Source organism: Oryctolagus cuniculus, chromosome 6 (assembly GCF_964237555.1).
Source record: "Oryctolagus cuniculus chromosome 6, mOryCun1.1, whole genome shotgun sequence".
NCBI classification, from domain to species: Eukaryota; Metazoa; Chordata; class Mammalia; order Lagomorpha; family Leporidae; genus Oryctolagus; species Oryctolagus cuniculus.
In genome coordinates, this window is record NC_091437.1 from 25,565,761 (window position 1) to 25,588,997 (window position 23,237).

Here is a 23,237-nt window from a genome sequence, read left to right on the forward strand (position 1 = left end):
CAGGAGGCCAGAGTCTATCAGGACAAGGCAATCACAATGAATAATCTACACACTGATGCCCCCAGGACACACTGAAAAATCCCCACCTTCAGAGCACAGCCCTATACAGCCTCCTGAAGTCTGTCCTATGGAAATCTGGCTTAAGCTGTGGCCACAACTGCTAAGTCTCCCACTGAGCCCCTCTTCACAACAAAAATTTCCCATTCTCTATAGTGTCAAACAGCTTCAAGTTAGGCTAACTTTTCTCTCCTTGCCTGGAATGCCTTCTCGGATCCCAGTCCTAGAGCCTTTCTGCAAGGTCAAACTCAAGGTCTTCATAAAACCTTCCCTTCACAATCATCTCCAAAAGTGCTACAGAATGTATTGTACTTACTGTTCACCTCACACCTAATACATGGCTTGGTGTAATTCGGTATCTGTGTATCCTATCTCTCAAACGAAAACACAGTCTTGTGGAAGGCACAGAGCCAGTATGTGTCTTCTAGCCACAGCCAAGAGGCGTAAGTGTAATGGGGCCATCAGTTACCAAATGGTTTAGAGAGAAGACACTGGGGCACAGCAGGTTAAAGCCTTGTGTTGGAGCACCTGTGTCCCGTATCAGGACCGGTTAGAGTCTCCGCTAAAGCACCTGGAAAGAAGTGAAAGATGGATCTCAGTACCTGAGTTCTTGCCACCTACCTGGGTAGACACTGGTGGAATTCCTGGTTACTGGCTTTGCCCTGGCCCAGCTATGGCTGTTGTGGGCATTTGGAGAGTGAACCGACAGATGGAAGATATCTTTATCTCTCTCTTTCTGCTTTTCAAATAAATAAATCTTAATTTAAAAAAGTACCTGGTTGAGCAGCTTTCTCTCATGCCTCAGCAAAGTCAGACCTGAGCATCTGGATTCTGGCACCCCCAGTGTTCCCGCTGGGCTTCTCGGGAGCACCCTGCACTCACTGCCCGAGTGGCCTTCAGCTAGCTAGTCTCTTCCCACTGGGCTTCAGGCTCTGTCCCTCGTTCACAAGACGGAGCAGACCATAAAATCTCCAGAGTCCCTTTCAGCTCTAAAACCATGACTCCAACAATGTTCTAAAGGTTCGATTTTTCTTCTCAGAGTCACCTGCGTGATTGCTTAGTAAAAAGAGAGCTTTGGAGTCAGCGCAGTGGCACAACAGGTTGAGCCGCAACCTGCAGTGCCTGAACCCTATCTTGGTGCCAGTTCAAATCCTGGCTGCTCCATTCCCGACCCAGCTCCTGCTAATGTGCCTGGGAAAGCAGCAGAGGATGACACAAGTGCTTGGGCTCCTATACCCACATGAAAGGCACCAAAGAAGCTCCTGGGCCAGGCCCATCCATGGTGGCCACGTGGGGAGTGACACGTGGGGAGTGGAAGGAAGATCTCTCTCTCTCTGCCTTTCAAATAAATAAAATCTTTAAAAAAGAAAAGAAAAAGGGAGCTTCAGGGAGGAGCAGCAGGATGTATATCAAAGTACAAAAGATGCTCAGTAAATCATTATCGCCCTTCTAATTTCACGTGTGAAGTTTCTGCACTGCTACAAAGCACCCATTCAAGTAAGGGAGGAACACTGAGATGAAAGAAACTACCAGTAACTTAAACGTCATGTGTCCTCCTGAACTCAGCCTGAGTGGGGTACTATTCTCACGGTATCCTCTTAGATGAGGCCATTACCCAAATTCACTCTTTCTCCAGGGAGAAGATGTCTGGGTAACTTAACACCCTACAGCTTTGTGTCTTTACGTCTTCCTCTCACAACAATACACCTCCTATCTTTCTCTCTTTGTGTCCCTTCCTCTTCTAATCAGCCTGTGGCTCTGCTCCAGATACTTCCTCTTGAGGCCAATCACCAGGACCACAAGGAGCTAAATGTGACAAATACAGAAGCTGAATCCCAGAATCCCTGCCGGGGTGATTCATAAAAGGGATGTGAGAATGAAGTGATGACTCTTTGGGTATATACCCTTACTCATATCCTCACCACACAGGAAAGGGGAGACGTGCCACACGTAACAAACCAGAGAGAAAGAAAAAATGTCAGGGAAGGAAATACTTAAGAGCTGAACCTACTCGGGTTTGGAAATACAACTACTAGGGGGCCGGCACTGCGGCGTAGTAACGCAGCCTGAGGTGCTGGCATCCCATATGGACGCCGGTTCGAGACCTGGCTGCTCCACTTCCCATCCAGCTCTCTGCTATGGCCTGGGAAAGCAGTGGAAGATGGCCCAAGTCCTTGGGCCCCTGTGCCTATGTGGGGGACCTGGAGGAGGCTCCTGGCTCCTGATCAATGCAATTCCGGCTGTTGCGGCCAATTAGGGAATGAACCATCGGATGGAAGACACCTCTCTCTCTCTCTCTCTCTGTTCTTTTTCAAATGAATAAATAAATCTTTAAAAACAATACAACTATTAATAGTGGCATGAAAATCCTATAGACTCTCCTCTGCAACCTCCTTTCACTGTGCTAACCAACGTCACAACAGTCTATGTGCAGACACTGTACTGCTACCACCTGTACTCTTCACTCACCACTCACTGGCCAGGAGAAACAGGCAGAATAGAGATACCTCAGAGAATGTCATCTAGAAAAGATCATGCAACTGAGCCAAGGATCAAAATCTCCAGACCCCTGCAGAGAAGTCCCTACTCCAACCTTGCCCTGTTTCAGAGCTGCATTTTACATTTTCTACCTGTTTTCTGGGCCACTGCCTGTACTTCTAGATGTAGACTAGAGGCAGAGGAACTAAGGTGGTGTCTTCCAGGAGGAAAATGTCTCACTCCCAACTGCCAAGCAACAATGTCTTAATTCCACTCCTAACCCCACCCAGCCCCCTCCTCATATCCCAGCTTCCTCCACAGCTCCAAGCACCGACCTCCACTCCAAGGCAATTTATCCAGCCATTCGTTCCAACTTTATTTAGGGTTTATTAGCTTTTGCATAGCTTAGGAAGAAAATACATTAGGAGACATTTTGTTTCTTCAACCTGGGTTTGGTTTTCAAAGTTCTTTCTTCCATATTCCATCTCTGCAGAGAGAGCGGGAGAGCACGGTTTATCTGGTAACAGCAGTTCTCCCTTGTAAGCGCCCTTTTTCTTCTTTTCTTGATTTTACCCTCCAGGACTTTGATTCCTCACATTTGCAAGCACCATATCACAGTACAGAAGTCCTAAACCTAGCTGTATGTCAAACCCATCTGCCATGTTGGTTAAAATAGTAGGTCCTATCCACCAAAGAGCACAGGAAAATTTTTTAGCACTTTGATATGTTCCATGTCTTTTCTATTTTTTCCTCTTTATTATAACATTTATTTTATTTATTTGAAAGAGTTAGAGAGGAAAAGAAACAGAGAGAGAGAGAGATCTTCCTCCACTGACTCTCTCCCCAAATGGCTACAACCGCCAGGGCTGGGCCAGACCAAAGCCTAGAACCAGGAGCTTCTTCTGGGTCTCTCTGGGGGTTGCAGGGGCCCAAAGACTTGAGCCATCTTCTGCTGCTTTCCCAGGCACACTGGCAGGGAGTTGGTTCAGAAGAGCAGCTAGAACTCGAACTGGCACCCATATGGGATGCTGGCATCGCAGGCGGCAGCTTTACCTGCTACACCACAATGCCGGCCCCATGCTTCATGCCTTGACTGTGATGATACAAGACCATATCACTGGGGCTGGGGCTGTGCTGTAGTGGGTAAAGCCGCCGACTACAGTGCCAGCATCCCATATGAGTGCCAGTTCAAGTTCTGGCTGCTCCACTTCCAATCTAGCTCTCTGCTATGGCCTGAGAAAGTAGTAGAAGATGCCCCAAGTCCTTGGGCCCCTACACCTGCATGGGAAGACCTGGAGGAAGCTCCTGGCTCCTGGCTTCGGATAGGTCCAGCTCAGGCCACTGCGGGCATTTGGGGAGTGAACCAGCAGATGAAGACCCCTCTCTTTTTTTCTGCCTCTCTGTAACTCTGCCTTTCAAATAAATAAATAAATCTTTTTTTAAAAAAAAGGCTACATCACTAATAAATTTCATGAAATTAAACACATGAAGTGGTCAAATTTTTTTTTCTTTTTTTTTTTGACAAGCAGAGTTAGACAGTGAGAGAGAAAGAGACAGAGAGAAAGGTTTTCCTTCCATTGGTTCACTCCCCAAATGGCCACTACAGCTGGCATGCTGCACCGATCCAAAGCCAGGAACCAGGTGCTTCCTCCTGGTCTCCCATGCAGGTGCAGGGCCCAAGCACTTAGACCATCCTCCACTGCCTTCCTGGGCCACAGCAGAGAGCTGGACTGGAAGAGGAGCAACAGGGACAGAACCGGCACCCCAACCGGGACTAGAACCCGGGGTGCCGGTGCCTCAGGAAGAGGATTAGCCAGGTAAGCCGCGGCACCGGCCCAAATTTTACATAAATTATGCCTCAATAAATCTGGAAAATTAAAACACTAATGAGGCACTACCTCAGAACTATAGTATCAGAGTTCAAGGAGCTGGAATTTTTTTAAAAGATTTATTTATTTATTTATTTGAAAAGAAGAGTTACAGAGAAAGAGAGCAAGATATAAAGAGATCTTCCATCCAGTGGGTTTACTCCCCAAGTGACTGCAATAGCCAGGGCTGGGCCAGGCTGAAACCAGGATCCAGCAGCTTCTTCCAGGCCTCCCAAGTGGGTGCATGGGCCCAAGGACTTGGGACATCTGCTACTTTCCCAAGCACATTATCAGGGACCTGGACTGGAGGTGGAACAGCTGGGACTAGAATCAGCAACCATATGGAAAGTTGCCATCATAGGCTTCGCCACAATGCCAGAACCAGGAGTTGGAATTTTAGCAGACCTCACAGGTGACTCTAAAGCATAGCTGGATGGAAAGATGACTTAGAACAATTATAAGGGCCCAGCCCATAAGAATCAGACAGAGCAGAGTCCAAATACACTTTCCAAAAACTTGCCCATTGGCAAGTTTCTTTACAAGGCTCAACTTTCTCATCTGTACAAAAGAGTAACAACAGTGCCTACCTGCTAGGGTTGTTAAGTTTGAAAGTGCAAATGTATCAGGGCTAGTGTTGTGGCACAGTGGGTTAAAGCCCTGATCTGCAGTGTCAGCATCCCATATGGGCACTGGTTTGAGTCCTGGCTGCTCCACTTCTGATCCAGCTCCCTGCTAATGCGCCTGGGAAAGCAGTGGAAGATGGCCCAAGTTCTTGAGCCCCTGCATCCATGTGGGAAATCTGGATGAAGCTCCTGGCTTCTGGCTTTGGATCAGCTTGGCTCTGGCCATTGCAGCCATTTGGGGAGTGTATCTCTCTCTCTCTCTCTGGGTTGTTTCTACCTCTCTCTGCAACTCTTTCAAATAAATTAAATAAATCTTAAAAAAAAAAGAGAGAAAATATGTAAAGCACCTTGCAGAGAGACTGGCCTGTAACAAGCACCAGCAACCACTGACAGCCATTATTTTCACTGTCTATGTCAGTGTTACCAAACTACACCTCTCTAAACCCTTGGTCCTAGGATCAAGCAGGACACGGCAGGGCCTCCCGAGAGCCATTTTCACATCTCCAGTGGTCACTGTTACTACTAGGTCAGCAAGAACTAGACGAGATCAGAGCTACTTAAGGCCCACACATACCCATATCATCAAAACTTCCCCTTAGCTTTGGACCACGAGCTAAGCAGACACTCCCTGTAACTGCCTAGAGGGAACCCAGAAAGTCAAGCAAAAACCAGTAAGGAATGTGAGGCCCAAAACAGTCCAAAGGGAAACAGAACAGCATCTTATCCAGAGGAAAGGTGGGCTGCTCCCAGGACTCCTTCTCTGAAGACACAAGAATCCAAGGCCAGAGTAGACTCGAGATGGCCACTGCCCAGGGCACGTGCGCTCTTTAAAAACTACAAAGCACTCTGAGTCCATTGTCTCCTTTCATTCAGCAGAGCACCCCATACCCCTTGAACAGTGAGCTGAGTACTCTGTGCCAGACCCTGGACCTCACACTTCACCTGGGCCACTCCCATTTAATCCTCACAGCCCTGTAAGAAGGGACCATTGACCCTATTTTAAAAATGAGGGGGGCCGGCGCCGCGGCTCACTAGGCTAATCCTCCGCCTTGCGGCGCCGGCACACCGGGTTCTAGTCCCGGTCGGGGCGCCGGATTCTGTCCCGGTTGCCCCTCTTCCAGGCCAGCTCTCTGCTGTGGCCCAGGAGTGCAGTGGAGGATGGCCCAGGTGCTTGGGCCCTGCACCCCATGGGAGACCAGGAAAAGCACCTGGCTCCTGGCTCCTGCCATCGGATCAGCGTGGTGCGCCGGCCGCAGCACGCCAGCCGCGGCGGCCATTGGAGGGTGAACCAACGGCAAAAGGAAGACCTTTCTCTCTGTCTCTCTCTCTCACTGTCCACTCTGCCTGTCAAAAAAAAAATAAATAAATAAAAATTTAAAAAAAAAAATGAGGGGGGCCAGAGCCGTGGCACACCATGTTAAGCCTCCACCTGCGGAGCCAGCATCCCATATGGGCACCAGGTTCTAGTCCCGGTTGCTCCTCTTCTAGTCCAGCTTTCTGCTGTGGCCCGGGAGGGCAGTGGAGGATGGCCTAGGTACTTGGGCCCCTGCACCCACAAGGGAGACCAGGAAGAAGCACCTGGCTCCTGCCTTCAGATCGGCACAGCTCTGGCTGTTGCAGCCATTTGGGGAGTGAACCAATGGAAGGAAGACCTTTCTCTCTGTCTCTCTCTCACTGTCTGTGACTCTACCTGTCAAATAAAAAAAAAAAAAAAGTGAGTTTACTAAGGTTCTGAGAATTAAACGACTGGACCAAGGTCCCATAGCTACTAAATGGCAAAGCTGGGATTTGAACCCAACAGAGCCCACTATTAGCTACTATCAAGACAAGCATTATCCCTATCTTATAACTTCAATTTCAGAGAGAAGCAAATTGAGCCAGAAAACAACTGGCTCTAGGCCACCTAGGGGGCCAAGCTGGGTGTGGATCCACATCCTGCGATGCCTGGCCTGATGACCTTTCCACCCAGCCTCTGGATAAGAACAGTAGTGTTTGAAAACCTTAAGGATACTACATGAAAATAAGGTGGCAGCCAAGGCTTCCAAACACCTACTATAATGAAGTCCTTCCACCCGGACTCCTCACGTTGCCGAGCTTACTTAAAGCCAAGCCTAGCCGAAGACTGCTCTTCGGGAAAGTCACAGGAGCACCTCTGTGCCACAAGGGAGTGGAAGGAAAGCCAGAATAACTACAGCAGCAAGCAGGGTGCTTCACACTGACCAGTACCTTGGAAACACTACTACTTAGGGTCTAGGGAGTCTTTCCTCTCTCCTATCAACCCACAGCTGGTGCCCTCTGCTGGTAAACACATAGACAAAAAATTATTATGCCACTGGCTTAGAAAGACAGGAAAAAAATACTACCTTCCCATTCTATTCAAGAATGAACATTAATTCTTAGGATTTTCGATAGATTCATGAAATTTTAAATTGACTGTTGCCCTCTTTTCTGTCTGCTGCTCCTGCCTCACCTGGCCGGCTCATTCCTTTCTGGGTAAAAGAAAACTGGGATGTTGTACTCAAAAAGGTAAAATACATATGATAACAGCCCAACATCAATACAGTGAGGCCATACATCTAGCAGGTACACATAATTGAAGCACACATTTAAAGTAATGTAAAACCCATGTGCAAGCATGCTCAACCATTCTGATCATTCTCTTCCACTCAATCGCATGTTTATTATTAACTCAACTAAGTCTCATTGAATACTCTATACAGTGCACTATGCCAGGAAGCTACAATACAAATGCTCCAGGAATAGAATGCTAAATAACCTAAAAATTGACTAAGAAGATTATACAGATACACACTGAGGAGATGCAGAAAATGTACTGTGGGGACTCAATGGAGGAAAAGACCACTTCCAGTTTGAGGAGGAAGGGAGGATAACAGAAGGAACAGAAAGCTCAGAAGTTAAAGAACTCTGTTTCATTTTCAAAAGAGTATTTTTTTTTTTTGACAGGCAGACTGGACAGTGAGAGAGATACAGAAAGAAAGGTCTTCCTTTTCCGTTGGTTCACCCCCAACGACCGCTGCGGCCAGCGCGCCGCGGCCAGTGCACCACGCTGATCCGAAGCCAGGAGCCAGGTGCTTCTCCTGGTCTCCCATGAGGGTGCAGGGCCCAAGCACTTGGGCCATCCTCCACTGCACTCCGGGGCCACAGCAGAGAGCTGGACTGGAAGAGGAGCAACCGGGACAGAATCTGGTGCCCCGACCGTGACTAGAACCCAGTGTGCTGGCGCCGCAGGCAGAGGATTAGCTATTGAGCCTCAGCGCCGGCCTTCAAAAGGGTATTCTTAATGGCAAACATTTTAAACTAGGTAACTTTAATTTCCCATTTAAAATTTATTCAATTTAAAATATGCAATTTTTTAATTCCACTACTTTAATATGAGTCTTTTAAAACTTCATTAAGATCTGTATTATAAAAAAACCATGCCTGGGTTTCAAAAATTTTCACAGCAAAATACATTTCCTCATTCTATTTCCATGAACTTTTTGAAGATCCCACATATTTGCAATTTATTAAATTAAATGATCTATTATGTATTTTTATTAAAATTTATATTATGAAATGTACATAAAATTTGCCATTTTATCCATCTCTAAACTTTTTTTTTTTTTTGACAGGCAGAGTTAGTGAGAGAGAGACAGAAAGAAAGGTCTTCCTTCCGTTGGTTCACCCCCGAAATGGCCGCCACGGCCAGCACGCTGCACTGATCCAAAGCCAGGAGCCAGGTGCTTCCTCCTGGTCTCCCACGTGAGTGCAGGGCCCAAGCACTTGGGCCATCCTCCACTGCCTTCCCAGTCCATAGCCGAGAGCTGGACTGGAAGAGGAGCAACCGGAAGGGAATTCGGCGCCTCAGTGCTGCAGGTGGAGGATTAGCCTAGTGAGCCACAGTGACGGCCACATTTTATCAATCTCTAAGCATAGGATTCAGTGGTACTAAGTAGTCACAATGTTGTACAATTACTGCCACTATTCATTTCCAGAACTTTTTCATTATCCAAAAGAATCCTTGGACCACTTAAACAGTAGCCCCTCATGCTTTCTCCCAACCTCAGCCTCACTAACTCTTACTCTCTATCTCTGAATTTGCCTACTTAGGTACCTCACAGTTAACAATGAATGCAGTAATACAGTATCATTTTGTGTCTGGCTTCTTTTGCTTCCTACAAGGTTTATTCACCCATCAGAATTTCATTCTCATGTTGGATAATATTCCACTGATTGTACATGCTATATTTTGTTTATCCACTCACCTGTTGATACAACACTGGGTTAATGTCACCTTTTGAGATTGCACCATTAGTTAATTTTTCCCTAATGGTTGACATATAGATGGTTCCCTATTTTTTGTTAGCCTGTTATAATGATCATCTTTATGTAAACACTGTTCTCCTTTCATTGAACTGTTTTCTTAGGTTAAATCCCTAGTAATGCAGTCCCGAAGTCAAAGGATATGAACATTTTAACGGTGAGTAATAAACAAATCCACACTTTAATCTCCTCATTCTCCATTTTCCCCAGCCTGATGGAGAAGTTATTATCAGCAAATTCAGTTACAGAAGTATGGCTGCAGCCAGCTAGGGGGAAACTTAAGAGAAATGTAAAGAATTAACAAAGCAGAAACAGCTCAGAGAACCGCTCCACCGCAGAGCTGACGCCATGGGCTGCCCGATACTGCAGCTTCCGAGGAGGACACTGCAGGGCAGCAGGTTAAGCCGCTGTTTGGCACACCTGCATCCCGTAGCAGAGTGCCAGCTCAAGTCTCAGCTCCTCTGCTTCTGACCCAGCTTCCTGCTAATAATGCAACTGGGGAGGCAGTGGATGATGGTTCAGGTACTTGGATCCCTGCCACCCACCATGGGAGACCAGGATGGAATTCCTGGCTTTGGCTTAGCTTATCCCTAACCGTTGTGGACATTTGGGGAGTGAACCAAGACCTATCTCTCTCATTCATTCTCTGTGTGTGTGCGTGTGTGTCACTCTGCCCTTCTGCCAAATAAGTAAATCTTAAAAAAAAAAAAAAAAGCTGCACCTTCTACCCATAATCTGATGTTTTCCTATTAACTTGATTACAGGGGTTTTTTATTTTTTATTTATATATATATATATATATTTTTTTTTTTTTGACAGGCAGAGTGGACAGTGAGAGAGAGAGACAGAGAGAAAGGTCTTCCTTTGCCGTTGGTTCACCCTCCAATGGCCGCCGCGGCCGGCGCGCTGCGGCCGGCGCACCGCGCTGATCCGATGGCAGGAGCCAGGAGCCAGGTGCTTTTCCTGGTCTCCCATGGGGTGCAGGGCCCAAGCACTTGGGCCATCCTCCACTGCACTCCCTGGCCACAGCAGAGAGCTGGCCTGGAAGAGGGGCAACCGGGACAGAATCCGGCGCCCCAACCGGGACTAGAACCCGGTGTGCCGGCGCTGCTAGGTGGAGGATTAGCCTAGTGAGCCGCGGCACCGGTGATTACAGTTTTTTAAAAAGTGCCACATTAAGGATCTTCAAGATCAATTCCATGTTTACAGATTGCTACACAGGCTCTCAGAACTCAGCACAATTAAGCACTGTACTCACTGCTAAAGTTCAATCCAGTGACAATGAGAGCACACAAGGTCACATCAGATAGGAAAAAGACCTGGACAGGTTCAAGAGGAATCCATGTGTAGATGTTATGATGCTTCCCTCTGCTATGCTTTGAACAAGATTTGGCTGCCAAACTCATGCAGATGTTTAAACTTTAAAGTCAAAAGGTAATGGTACTGAGAGGGTGAAAACATAATCCAGTTACGTTATTTAGGAGCTGGACCTAGTAGGAGGTCTTATAGCTTGGGAGGGGGGAGGGGGAAGCATGCTCTTGGAAGGTGATTCTAGTTCTCACAAGGGAGGTGGCAAAGGCTGACTGGGGCCCAGCCTCTCTCTGCTTCCTGGCTTCCTCTGCAAGTGCTCTGCCACCCTCTGCCTTCATCAGAGACCCTACCAAAGGGGCCACTGTGGAGACCCAGAACCATGAGCCAAACCAAACTTCTTTCCTTCACAAGTTACTTATCTGTGGTATTTTGTTGTAGTAACAAAATGCTAACAGAGGCTGCACTGAGTAGTCGGAGCACACACTCGTATGTGTGATGTTCTGCTCAGGGACTCAGCCTCCAGGGTTTTTACTGGAAGGAAGCCCCACAGGAACCCTCTGCCTGGCATGCATCGAAACTCCGGATTCTGGAGCCAATGCTGGGGCGCAGTGTAAGCTGCTACCTGCAGCTCCAGCAACCCATTTCGGTACCAGTTCAAGTCCTGGCCACTCTGCTTCCAATCCAGCTCCCTGTTAATGAGCATGGGAAGCAACAGAAGATGGATCAAGTGCTTTGGCCTCTGCACCCATGTGGGAGACCCGGATGAAGTTCCTGGCTGGAGGCTTCAGCCTGGCTATTGTGAGCATTTGGAGAGTGAACCAGCAGATATAAGGTATCTACCTCTCACTCCCACTCGCTCATTCACACTCTTCCTCTGTAATGCTGCCTTTCAAATAAATAATTAAAAAAAAAAAAACTCAATTCCCAGAAGGAAAGCAGGTGTTTCACATAAATCATATTGCTTGACAGTCTAGGCACAGTGAACCACACTTAACAGAGAGGGATCTGATCTGTGAAAATCCTCCCTAAATCCAACTGTCCATATGAAGGCCAACCTTGCAAGGCTGCTCAAAAAGACAGCAGCATCAGGACAGATGTTAACTTTTACTGCATACCAAGATTAAACATCCACTATGGCCAAAAAACATCATCTCTCACAAAAAATAACACACACACACACACACACACACACCCATACACTGTGGTAGATTCAAGGAGATCTGAGGTTCTTTTAGTGCCTCAATCCAAGTCGTTCCAATTACTTTCCTCTTCCACTCTTACTGAAATGAGCTGTACCAAAGGAACAGGATATTTAAGACAAAGTCAGAGAGAATCTTTTAAAATTCCAATCAGATCATGACACTCCTAGCTCAAAACCCTGAAATGGCCAACCAAAATCTTTCAACATCCTACAACCCTTACATGATCGGGGCCCTCTCTGGTCTCATCTGCGACTTCTTTACCCCTCCCCCCTCAGTACCAGCTGCGCTCACCAATGTGCTTTTTCCTCAAACAGGCCAGGCACAATCACCTCAGGCCATGGCCCTTCCTCGAATATCTGCTGCTTACTCCCCCAACGTTCAAGTCCTCACTCAGATGTCTCTCTCAGGGACCGCCCGCCCCATGCGACTGTTCTAAATCACTCTCTTCCCAAACATCCTGCTTTGCTACACTCCCCACTCCTCTAACTCTTCCCAAATGATTGACCATCTTTTAACACACCATATTATTTAATTTTTTAGAGATTTATTTACTTGAAAGGCATAGTTACAGAGAGAGAGAGAGAGAGAGAGAGAGAGAGAGAGAGAGAGAGAGAGAAAGGTCTTCCATCTGCTGTTTCACTTCCCAGGTGGCTGCAACAACTGGGGTTGAGTCAATCCAAAGCCAGGAGCTCCCTCTGGGTCTCCCATGCAGGTGCAGGGGCCCAAGCAGTTGGGCCATCTTCTACTGCTTTCCCAGGCCATCAGCAGGGAGCCAGATCACAAGAGGAACAGCTGGGACTTGAACAGGCAGATGCTTAACCTACTAAGCCACAATGCCAGCCCAGTCACAGTGCCCGGGCCACAGCAGACAGCTAGACTGGAAGAGAGGCAACCAGGACAGAATCCGGCACCCCGACCGGGACTAAAACCCGGGGTGCCAGCACCACAGGCAGAGGATTAGCCTAGTGAGCTGTGGTGCCGGCACTCTCACAACTCTCTTATAAATTAATATAAATTAACTACTGGTTACCAGGAAGCCAAAGAACTTCAGTGGAAAGAGGATGAACACTGAAAATCAATCAGGCTTGGAGTCAGTTCTCAGCTCTATCATGACAGTTACTTTTCTGAAATGAGTTCAGCTACCCTATTTGTGAAACACAGGGTTATCAAATGGATCCCACAAGAATATACATAAATGTACCGAGAACAGTGTTAAGCACACAGCAGGCATGCTTCTCTGTATATCCTCCGTATCTCTTAGTTATCTTCTACCCTAAATGCCTTCTTTTGTCTTCTCACCCTCCCTGAGACAATTTTTTTAAGGTTAAGGTTACATACTTCAAAATGATTTTCTTTTTAAATGTTTATTTTTTATTTATTTGAAAGGCAGAGTTACACAGGAGAGGCAGAATATTCCATCCACTGATTTGCTCCCCAAATGGCCACAATGGCCAGAACTGGGCTGATCTGAAGCCATGAGCCAAAAACTTCTGGGTCTCCCACGCGGGTAGAGAGGCCCAAGCACTTAGGCCACCTTCTGCTGCTTTCCCAGGTGGATTAGCAGAGTGCAAGATCAGATGTGGAGCAGCTGGGTCTCAAACCAGCACCCATATGGGATGCCAGCATTGCAAGCAGAGGCTTAACCTGCTACACCACAGCACCCACTCCCAACACAATGCTTTTCTTCATCCTTCTACCTGGAAGTCACCTCTCAACATGCACATTTTATTTATACATTCCTTATAGTAACACAGTTAAAATTTACAGATAATTAACATGATTCACATTCCTCCACAAGTTATGAAGTAACAGAGTTTTAGGGGGCTCCTACATGCAAGCTCACCTAGCAAGTAAAGGACACAGCCTAGTTAAACAAACAAGTCTCAGTTACCAAGAGTACTCTTTGGAATATATATATTTATCATAGTCTTCAATATACTCACTCATCTCATTAACTGTGCAAATATCATGTGGATACGGTGTGGGTAAAATAAAGGTACATCTTTTGGTAACCAGTCACACTTCTTCACAGTGGGCTATGACAATGACATGAAAGACTGTAGTCTCAACAACCCTACTAGGCAGTATTACCAACTGTCTCTCCCTTTTCAAATAAAAGGCTCAGACCAGTTTGTCCAAGGTCAGAGTTGAAAAGTGGTCAGGAACACTATCTTATGTGATGCCATCATGTATGTCCTTAAGGACTGTGAACTGTTAAATCAAATACTCAGAGAAAAATCACAGTTGCCATTTGAATGATGTGAACAACATGAGACAGTGCCACAACACTGAAAAGGAAAGACTGCATCCTTTCAAAAGAACCTGAATTCCAACAACACAAGTTTTTTTTTTTTTTTTTAAGATTTATTCTATTTATTTGAAAGACAAAGTTACAGAGAGAGGTAGAGGCAGAGAGAGAGGTCTTCCATCTGCTGATTCACTCCCCAGATGGCCGCAACGATCAGAGCCGCACCAATCTGAAGCCAGAAGCAAGGAGCTTCTTCTGGGTCTCCCACATAGGTGCGGGACCCCAGGACTTGGGTCATCTTCTACTGCTTTCCCAGGCCATAGCAGAGAGCTGGATCAGAAGTGGGGCACCCAGGTCTCAAACCGGTGCCCATATGGGATGCCAGTGCTTCAGGCCAGGGTGTCAACCCATTGCGCCACAGTGCCGGCCCCGAGAACACAAGTTATTTGAAGACAGCAATGGTTTTTTTATGCAGAGTTAGACTGAGAAAGAGAGAGAAAGGTCTTCCTTCCGTTGGTTCACCACCAAAATGGCCACTACGGCCGGCGCACTGCGCCCATCTGAAGCCAGGAGCCAGGTGCTTCCTCCTGGTCGCCCATGCGGGTGCAGGGCCCAAGCACCTGGGCCATCCTCCACTGCACTCCCGGGCCACAGCAGAGAGCTGGACTGGAAGAGGGGCAACTGGGACAGAATCCGGCGCCCCGACCGGGACTAGAACCTGGTGTGCCAGCGCCACAGGCGGAGGATTAGCCTAGTGAGCCGCGGCGCCGGCCAGTAATGGTGTTTTTATCACTGCTATCCATCTCCAGATCTTAGAAGTACTTATGCATAACTCAATTCTAATGAAACTGATAGTAAACAGTGTGAAATAAACATACAGTTTAAATAATACGTTCACACTACAAAATTTTAAAGCAGGAAATGACATGAATACATTACAGGCAGAATTTTTTTTTCTAAGTAAGCCATACAAAGTGGGAAAAGAAATCAGAGGAGTCCAACCTGGCTGGAGCACACAGTTCGGAAGTGCTATGGGGCCAACACTGGGGCACAGCAGGTTTAGCAACACCTACAACACCAGCATCCCATATCACATCAGTTTGAGTCCTGGCTGGTCTACTTTCAACCCTGCTCTCTGCTCATGTGCCTGAGAAAGCAGCAGAAGATGGCGAAAATATCTGGGTCTTTGCAACCTCCATGGGAGACCTGGAAGGAGTTCCAGGTTCCTGGCAGTGGCTTGGCTCAGACCTTGCCATTATAGTCATTTGGGGAATGAGCCAGTAGATGAACAATTTCTTTGTCAATCTTTCAAATAAATAAATCTTAAAAAAAAATGCTAGCAAAAACATTTTCCCAAATCCCTTCCTTCTCTAGATTCAAATAATCTAGCCTCAAATCAAGTTCTAAAAAGGTGAAAAAAGTTAAGTACAATAGAGTCTCAATTGCCCTTTCTAGTCTGTGTAGTTTGGATTTTGTTCTTTAACAATTATTTGATTTGAAAGGCAGAGACAGAGACAGACAGCTCTCCCATTTGCTGGTCCACTGCCCAAACATCCACAAGCCAGGAAATGGGAACTCAATCTAGGTCTCCCACATGGGAGACAATGGTCCAACTACTTGAACCCAATGCCTTCTAGAGTGCACATTAGCAGGAAAGTGGAGCAGAGCCAAGACTCCAAACTCCAGCATCCTGTTACAGAATGCAGGCATCCCAACTGGTGTCTTAGCACTATGACAAACTCCGACCACTGCAATTCCTGTTTATTTTTTAAAGACTTATTTAGGAGCCTCTACTTGCAGTACCAGCATCCCATACGGATGCCGGTTTTAGTCCTGGCTGCTTCTCTTCCAACCCAGCACTCTGCTATGGCCTGGGAAAGCACTGGAAGGCAGCACAAGTGACTGGGCCCCTGCAGCCAAGTGGGAGACCAAGAAGCTCCTGGCTTCGGATCGGTCCAGCTCCAGCTGTTGTGGCCAAGGACTTGGGCCATCTTCTACTGCTTTTCCAGGCCATAGCAGAGAGCTGGATTGGAAATGGAGCAGCTGGGTCTCGAACCGGCGCCCATATGCAATGCCGGTGCTTCAGGCCAGGGCGTTAACCCACTGCACCACAGTGCTGGCCCCAAATGTTTTATTTTTTTAAATGAGATTTTATTTACTCAAATGGCAGAATGAGAGACACACAGAAATCTTTCATCTGCATCTGCTGGCTCACTCCCCAAATGCCTGCAACAGATGGGACTGCGCCAGGCTGAAAGCAGGAACCTGGAACCCCATTCAGATTTCCCACACAAGCAGCAGGAACCCAAGTACCTGGATCATGGGCGGCTGCCTGCCCAGGCCCGTTAGCAGGAAGCTGGGCTGCAAGCAGAGGAGAGACTCAATCCAGCACTCATACGGGATGAGAATGTCCCATACTGCGCCACAATGCCTGCTTGCTGACTTCTCTTTTGTTTTTCTCAAAACAAAGAAAAAAGAACTCCACTGGGTTTGTAGTTAGAGGAAAAATGATAACATTAACTTGGCTGGCTAAAGCTGGCATAATCCACTGCACCACAATGCTTTATCTTGTAGCATTTAAAGTTTCATTTAGGGAGAATATGAAATTCAATCAAAAGCAGTTTTTTTAATACAAAGTTTTTATTTAATAAATATAAATTTTATAGGTACAACTTTTGGATTATAGCTGTTCTTGCCCCCATACCCACCCTCCCACGCCCATTTCATCCCACTTCCTACTCCATCTCCCATCCCATTCTTCATTAAAATTCATTTTAATTATCTTTATATACATAAGATGAACTCTATACTAAGTAAAGATTTCAACAGTTTGCACCCACACAGACACACAAAGTATAAAGTATTCTTTGAAGACTAGTTTTACCGTTAATTTTCATAGTACAACTCATTAAGGACAGAGGTCCTACATGGGGAGTAAGTGCACAGTGACTCCTGTTGTCCATTTAACAACTGACACTCTTATTTATGACATCAGTGATCACCCAAGGCTCTTGTCATGAGCTGCCAAGGCTATGGAGGCCTGGAGTCCACAAACTCCAACATTATTTAGACAGGGCCATAATCAAAGTGGAAATTCTCTCCTCCCTTCAGAGAAAGGTACCTCCTTCTTTGATGGCTCCTTCTTTCCACCAGGATCTCACTCAGAGATCTTTCATGTATTCATTTTTTGCCAGTGTCTTGGCTTTCCATGCCTGAAATGCTCCAAATCCAGATCTAAATGCCTTAAGGGCTGATTCTGAGGCCAGAGTGCTGTTTAGGACATTTGTCTTTCTATGAATCTGCTGTATGGCCTGCAAATGCAGGTTCTAAAGTCAAAGGTTAATTTTCCCAAACTAGATCTGTGCCTCTTTACACGAGTAATAAATTCTATTTCCAAAGCAAAATACTTCCCACACACTATATTTAGCAACAGACTAAATTTAAGCAAGAACAACACCCACAGTGTACTAAGCCCAAATTCAGTGTGAGGCTAATAAATTCATGCTCACTTATGATTTTTCAAATTACCCCACTCCCTCAAAACTGTGCAACCGTCAATTTTAAAAAATGTAATTTACAGCATATCTTGAAATACCTAATTGCTATTTTTTTTTTTTTTTTTTACAGGCAGAGTGGACAGTGAGAGAGAGAAACAGAGAGAAAGGTCTTCCTTTACCATTGGTTCACCCCACAATGGCCACTGTGGCCGGCACACTGCGCTGATCTGAAGCCAGGAGCCAGGTGCTTCTTCTGGTCTCCCACACGGGTGCAGGGACCAAGGATCTGGGCCATCCTCCACTGCACTCCCGGGGCACGGCAGAGAGCTGGACTGGAAGAGGAGCAACCGGGACAGAATCTGGCGCCCCCACCAGAACTAGAACCCAGGGTGCTGGCGCCGCAGGCAGATTAGCCTATTGAGCCACAGCGCCGGCCGAAATACCTAATTATTATAACTGACTATTTAATTTAATAGTTTTCTTTTTCATTAGTAACTGTATTAATTGCTGGAAGTTAGTTTCTAATAAAATATTTTAAAATCAGTTATTAGGTCAAAACATAGAAAAGGAGATCAGCACTGTGTTGTAGCAGGTACAGCTACCGATATGGGGGCCAGTTCAAGTAGATGCTCCACTCCTGATCCAGCTCTCTGCTATGGCCTCAGAAAGCAGCAGAAGATGGGCCAAGTCCTTGGGCCTCTGCACCACTTGGAGACCTGGAAGAAACTCCTGGCTCCCACTTCAGATCGACCCAGCTCCAGCCACTGTGGCCATTTGGAGAGTAAACCAGCAGATGGACAATCTCTCTGCCTCTACCTCTCCCTGTAACTCTGCCTTTCAAACACATAAATAAATTAATCTTTAAAAAAATAGGAAAGATGTTATTACAGGAAAAAAAATTCAAGAAGGGCAAACACATTGTTAATGATAGTTTAGTAAACAGGGTCTTGAAAATATTATATTCCTTTTGGAAATATTAACTAATATATAGTGATTAACATTTACCATTACGGCTCAATGTGTTAGACCACTGCTGGCAGTGTTGACATCCCATACTGGATGCCAGTTCAAGTCCTCGCTGCTCTACTTCTAATTCAGCTTCCCTCTAATGCACCTGGGAAGGCATCAAATGATGGTCCAAGTATGAAAACATCCACTCGATCTTAATTATTTATTATATTATTTCGAGATCAAGGGTTGATCATTATTTTGCTAAGTAATACTCAATAAATGTTTGTTAGACATATTATTAGAACTACTCAGGAGTGGGTATTTGGCCTAACAGTTAAAACACCAGTTGAGACATCTACATCTCACACTGGAGTACTTGGTTTTGAATTCTACTCCTGGTTCCAGCTTCCTGCTAATGCACACCCTAGAAGGCAGCAGGTAATGCCTCTGGTTGTTGAGTCCCTGTCACCTCCAAGGGAGATTCTGGCTCTCAACTTTGGTCTGACCCGCCTAGGGCCACTGTGGGTATTTAAAGCAAGAACAAGCAGATGGGAGCTCTCAGTTTCTCTCCCTTTCATATAAATAAAAACTATTCTAAGGGTTCTTCAGAGGTCTGCTCCTAAATAATTACCTTATGTAACTGAAGAACAGCAATATCAAATTGGAAAGGAACTAAATGATAGTCTACGTTCTTCACACTACAGGAAAATGAAATCTAAAGAAAGCAAAGTGAGGGTAAACACCAACATCTGAATCCACATTTCAAATACAAACTCAGATTTTTGATGTTGTCCAACTCTGACCCAGAAAAAAATCTCTCCCAGCATTCCTCTTCCAGCTTATTTTCTCAACTTTCTCAAGAGCTTAAGTATTTAGCAAGTTATTTAAAACTCAATTAAAAGCAATTTCTGCACTGAAAAATCTCTCACATATAGTATCATACTCCAAGTTTTAGTTAGGATAAAGTAGAAGAGATGGCATATTTACAATTATAACTTCAGCTCCCTATATTCACTACAGAAACTAAGAGCATTAAAGCTTGTTTTTAATGCACACAGTTACACTTTTTAATTTTTTTATTTTATTTATTTATTTATTTAATTTATTTTGAAAGGCAGAGTGGACAGTGAGAGAGACAGAGAGAAAGGTCTTCCTTTTTGCCGTTGGTTCACCTTCCAATGGCCGCTGCGGCCAGCACGCTGCAGCCAGCGCACCGCGCTGATCCGAAGGCAGGAGCCAGGTACTCATCCTGGTCTCCCATGGGGTGCAGGGCCCAAGCACTTGGGCCATCCTCCACTGTACTCCCTGGCCACGGCAGAGAGCTGGCCTGGAAGAGGGGCAACCGGGACAGAATCCGGCGCCCTGACAGGGACTAGAACCCGGTGTGCCGGCGCCGCAAGGTGGAGGATTAGCCTAGTGAGCCACGGCACCAGCCTTCAGTTACACATTTTTAATAAAGCTTTTCTCATAAAAATATTTAAGGGGCAAATGTTGCAGTACGACATAGATAGTGAAGTACCTGTTGTTGCTCTGCTTCTGATCCATATCTGTGCAAATTTTTCTTGGAAGTAGTGGCTGATGGTTCAAGTACTTGAGTCCTAGGCACCCACATGTGAGACTCAAAATGGAGTTCTGGGCTCCTGGCTTCAGCCAGGTCTAGTCCCAGCTGCTGTGGCCACTTGGGGAACGAACCAGCAGACTGTTCTCTATCTCTGCCTGTCAGTCTTTCAAATAAATATATCTTCTAAATAAATTTAAAAATTGTGAGCTTTGAGTTAAACTGCAGCCTATAATGCCAGCACTTCATATGAGCCGATTCAAGTCCCAGCTGCTCCATTTCTAATCCAGCTCCCTGCTAATGCACCTGGGAAAGCAGCAGAAGACGCCCCCGATGCTTGGGCAACCTGCCACCCAAACAGGAGACCTGGATGACGTTCCTGGCTCTGGCCTAGCCCAGCCCCAGTTGTTGTGCCCATTTCAGGAGTGATTCAGTACAAGAAAGATTTCTCTCTGTGTGAGTCTCTCCTTGTCTCTGACACTATGCCTTTCAAATAAATTACTATTTTTAAAAAGAGAAAAAATTAAAGGGAGAAAAATGACAAAGCTAAATTGAAATAATAAAGGCTATAAAGTCAGGGCCAGCGCTGTGGCAAAGTGGGCTGAGTCTCCACCTGAGGAACCAGCATCCATATGGGCACTGGTAGCCAGCCATTCCTCTTCCTGTCCAGCCCCTCTGCTATGGCCTGAGAAAGCAGTGGAAGATGCAACAGCGTGGGAGACTCAGAAGCTCCTGGCTTCCGATCGGCACAGCTCCAGCCATTGCCACCGTTTGGGGAGTGAACCAGTGGATGGAAGACCTTTCTGTCTCTCCCTCTTTCAGTCTGTAACTCTACCTGTTGAATAAAAATAAATATTTAAAAAAATGAAAATTCTTAAAAAAAAAAAAAAAGCCAAGGCCCTGAGGGTCAGGAGGGCAGTGCTGAAAGGCATCCAAAGCCACGAAAATAACAATTCATATCACCTACCTTCTGACAGCCCAAGACACTATGCCTCTAGGGGTAGCCTGCATATCTTTAGAAGACAAGTTTGACCACCATGCCCTCATCGAGTTCCTCCTGACCACTGAGCTGTCCATGGAGATGGAAGACAACAACACATTTGCGTTCACTGTGGCAGTCAAGGCCGACAAGCACCAGACCCAATGGGTGTGAAGAAATTCTATGACACTGAAGTGGCTGAAGTTGGTACCTTGAATGGAAAGAAGCTGTGTATTCAACTGACTCCTGACTATGATGCTTTAGATGTTGCTGGCAAAACTAGGGTCCTCTAAACTGAGTCTAGCTAGCTAACCAAATTTGTGTATTTTCTTCATTTAAGGAGAAAGAAAAAAAAAGGAAGACTGCATAATACCCAACAATTCCTGGAAGGCTCTAATTTCCTAGAGAGCTCTCTGGAACTCAGTGTAACAGATGTCCTCAGCCAGGCTGCACCATAACCCTCTTCTAAAAGGCAACACAACCCTGCAAAAAGAATTTTAAATAATAAACGGAAGAAAAATGAGGAACACGTTAATAAATAAATTATGATATGCCTATACTAACAGAACACCAAAACGATGCAGCTATATGCACAGGAAAGATGATTTTGTTAAAATATTTATGTATACAGATACATAATCCTACTTTTTATCCCAAAAATGAGTGTATTAATATATTATGCAAATATGCTTTTATTCATGCAAACAAAATCTCTATGCAGACAAACTACAAACACAGTTTATCTCTGAGCACCAGGTATTTAAAAAAAAGGGAGGAGGGGGCTTTTTTTTGCACTTTATTCCTTGTTTTCAATAGCAAATGATATAGGCAAATTACTTTAGTTATAAACTCTATTATACAAAATGAAGGTAATTCAATCTTCATAAAATTACTGAGGATTAAAATGAAATGATATCAAGTACCTATCATGTACAAAGTACAAAGCACAGGACAGGTGTTCAGCAGACGTTAAGTCGCTGTTTGGAATACCCTATCACATCATCTGAAGGCCTAGTTTAATTCCTGATACCACCACTTCTGATCCATCTGCCTGCCAACACACATCCTGGGAGGCAAGAGATGAAAGCTCAGGTACTTAGGCCTCAGACTGGAGACCCGGACTGACTTCCATGCTCCTGGTTTTAGCCTGGCCCAGCCCTGACTGTGGCAGGCATTTGGGGAGTAAACCAGCAAATAGATTGGCCTTTCTACCTTTCAAATAAAATAAAAATAACAAGAAGTGGAAGAAATCTCATGTTCATTAGAAGAGGAATATTTTAAGATATAGTACAGCTATACTAGGCATATTATACAGCCATTAACAAGAATGATAGGTCTAATGATGAATATATTATAATAGTCTTGATATTCAAGGATGTTCACAACACAAACTGCAAAACTATGTATTTTTTAAAAAATTTATTTATTTGAAAGGTACAATTAGAGAGAAAGAGGCAGAGAAAGATCTTCCATCCACTGGTTCACTCTCCAAACAGTCACTAGGGCCAGGGCTGGGCCAGGCAGAAGTCAGGAGCCTGGAGCTCCATCTGGGTCTCCCATGTGGGGCCCAAGTACTTGGCCACTGCCTTCCCAGGCACATTAGCAAAGAGCTGGATTGGTACTGGAGCAGCCAGAACTGGTACTGGTGTCCACATGGGATGCTGGCATTGCAGTGGTTTAACCTGTTGCACCACAATACTGGCCACAGATCTATGTATTTTTACCTATGAACAGTGATTACTCAAGAAAGGTGTTTGCTCATGCTGGTGGGATTTTTCCTTATTTTTTGTTTTGTCTGGTTTGACGACTTTAATTCCAATGTGGTTTTTTTTGTTTGTTTTTTGTTTTTTGTTTTTTTTTAACAGGCAGAGTTAGACAGTGAGAGAGAGAAAGAGAGACAGAGAGAAAGGTCTTCCTTTTTCCATTGGTTCATCCCCTAGGTGGCCGCTACGGCTGGCACACTGCGCCAATCCGAAACCAGGAGCCAGGTGCTTCCTCCTGGTCTCCCATGCGGGTGCAGGGCCCAAGCACTTGGGCCATCCTCCACTGCACTCCCGGGCCACAGCAGAGAGCTGGCCTGGAAGAGGGGCAACCAGGACAGAATCTGGCGCCCCGACAGGGACTAGAACCCCGGGTGCTGGC

At 45.7% G+C, this 23,237-nt stretch overlaps 1 protein-coding gene across 27 annotated transcripts in view; it reads right to left on the bottom strand.

Moving 5' to 3' along the window:
* The window catches only part of KLHL3 (kelch like family member 3), a 317,329-nt gene that overhangs the window by 118,982 nt on the left and 175,110 nt on the right, over positions 1-23,237 (bottom strand). For 7 of the 27 annotated variants that reach the window (XM_070076163.1, XM_070076158.1, XM_070076161.1 and 4 more), the window contains one exon: positions 21,469-21,578. The exons of 17 other annotated variants lie outside the window; for them this stretch is intronic. The gene's annotated coding sequence lies outside the window, so the exon portion shown is untranslated. Of the gene's footprint in view, positions 1-373; positions 16,787-19,189; positions 19,274-21,468; positions 21,579-23,237 lie in introns of those variants that run through there. 3 more of the 27 variants (XM_070076165.1, XM_070076160.1, XM_008255059.4) reach the window with 2 other exon arrangements.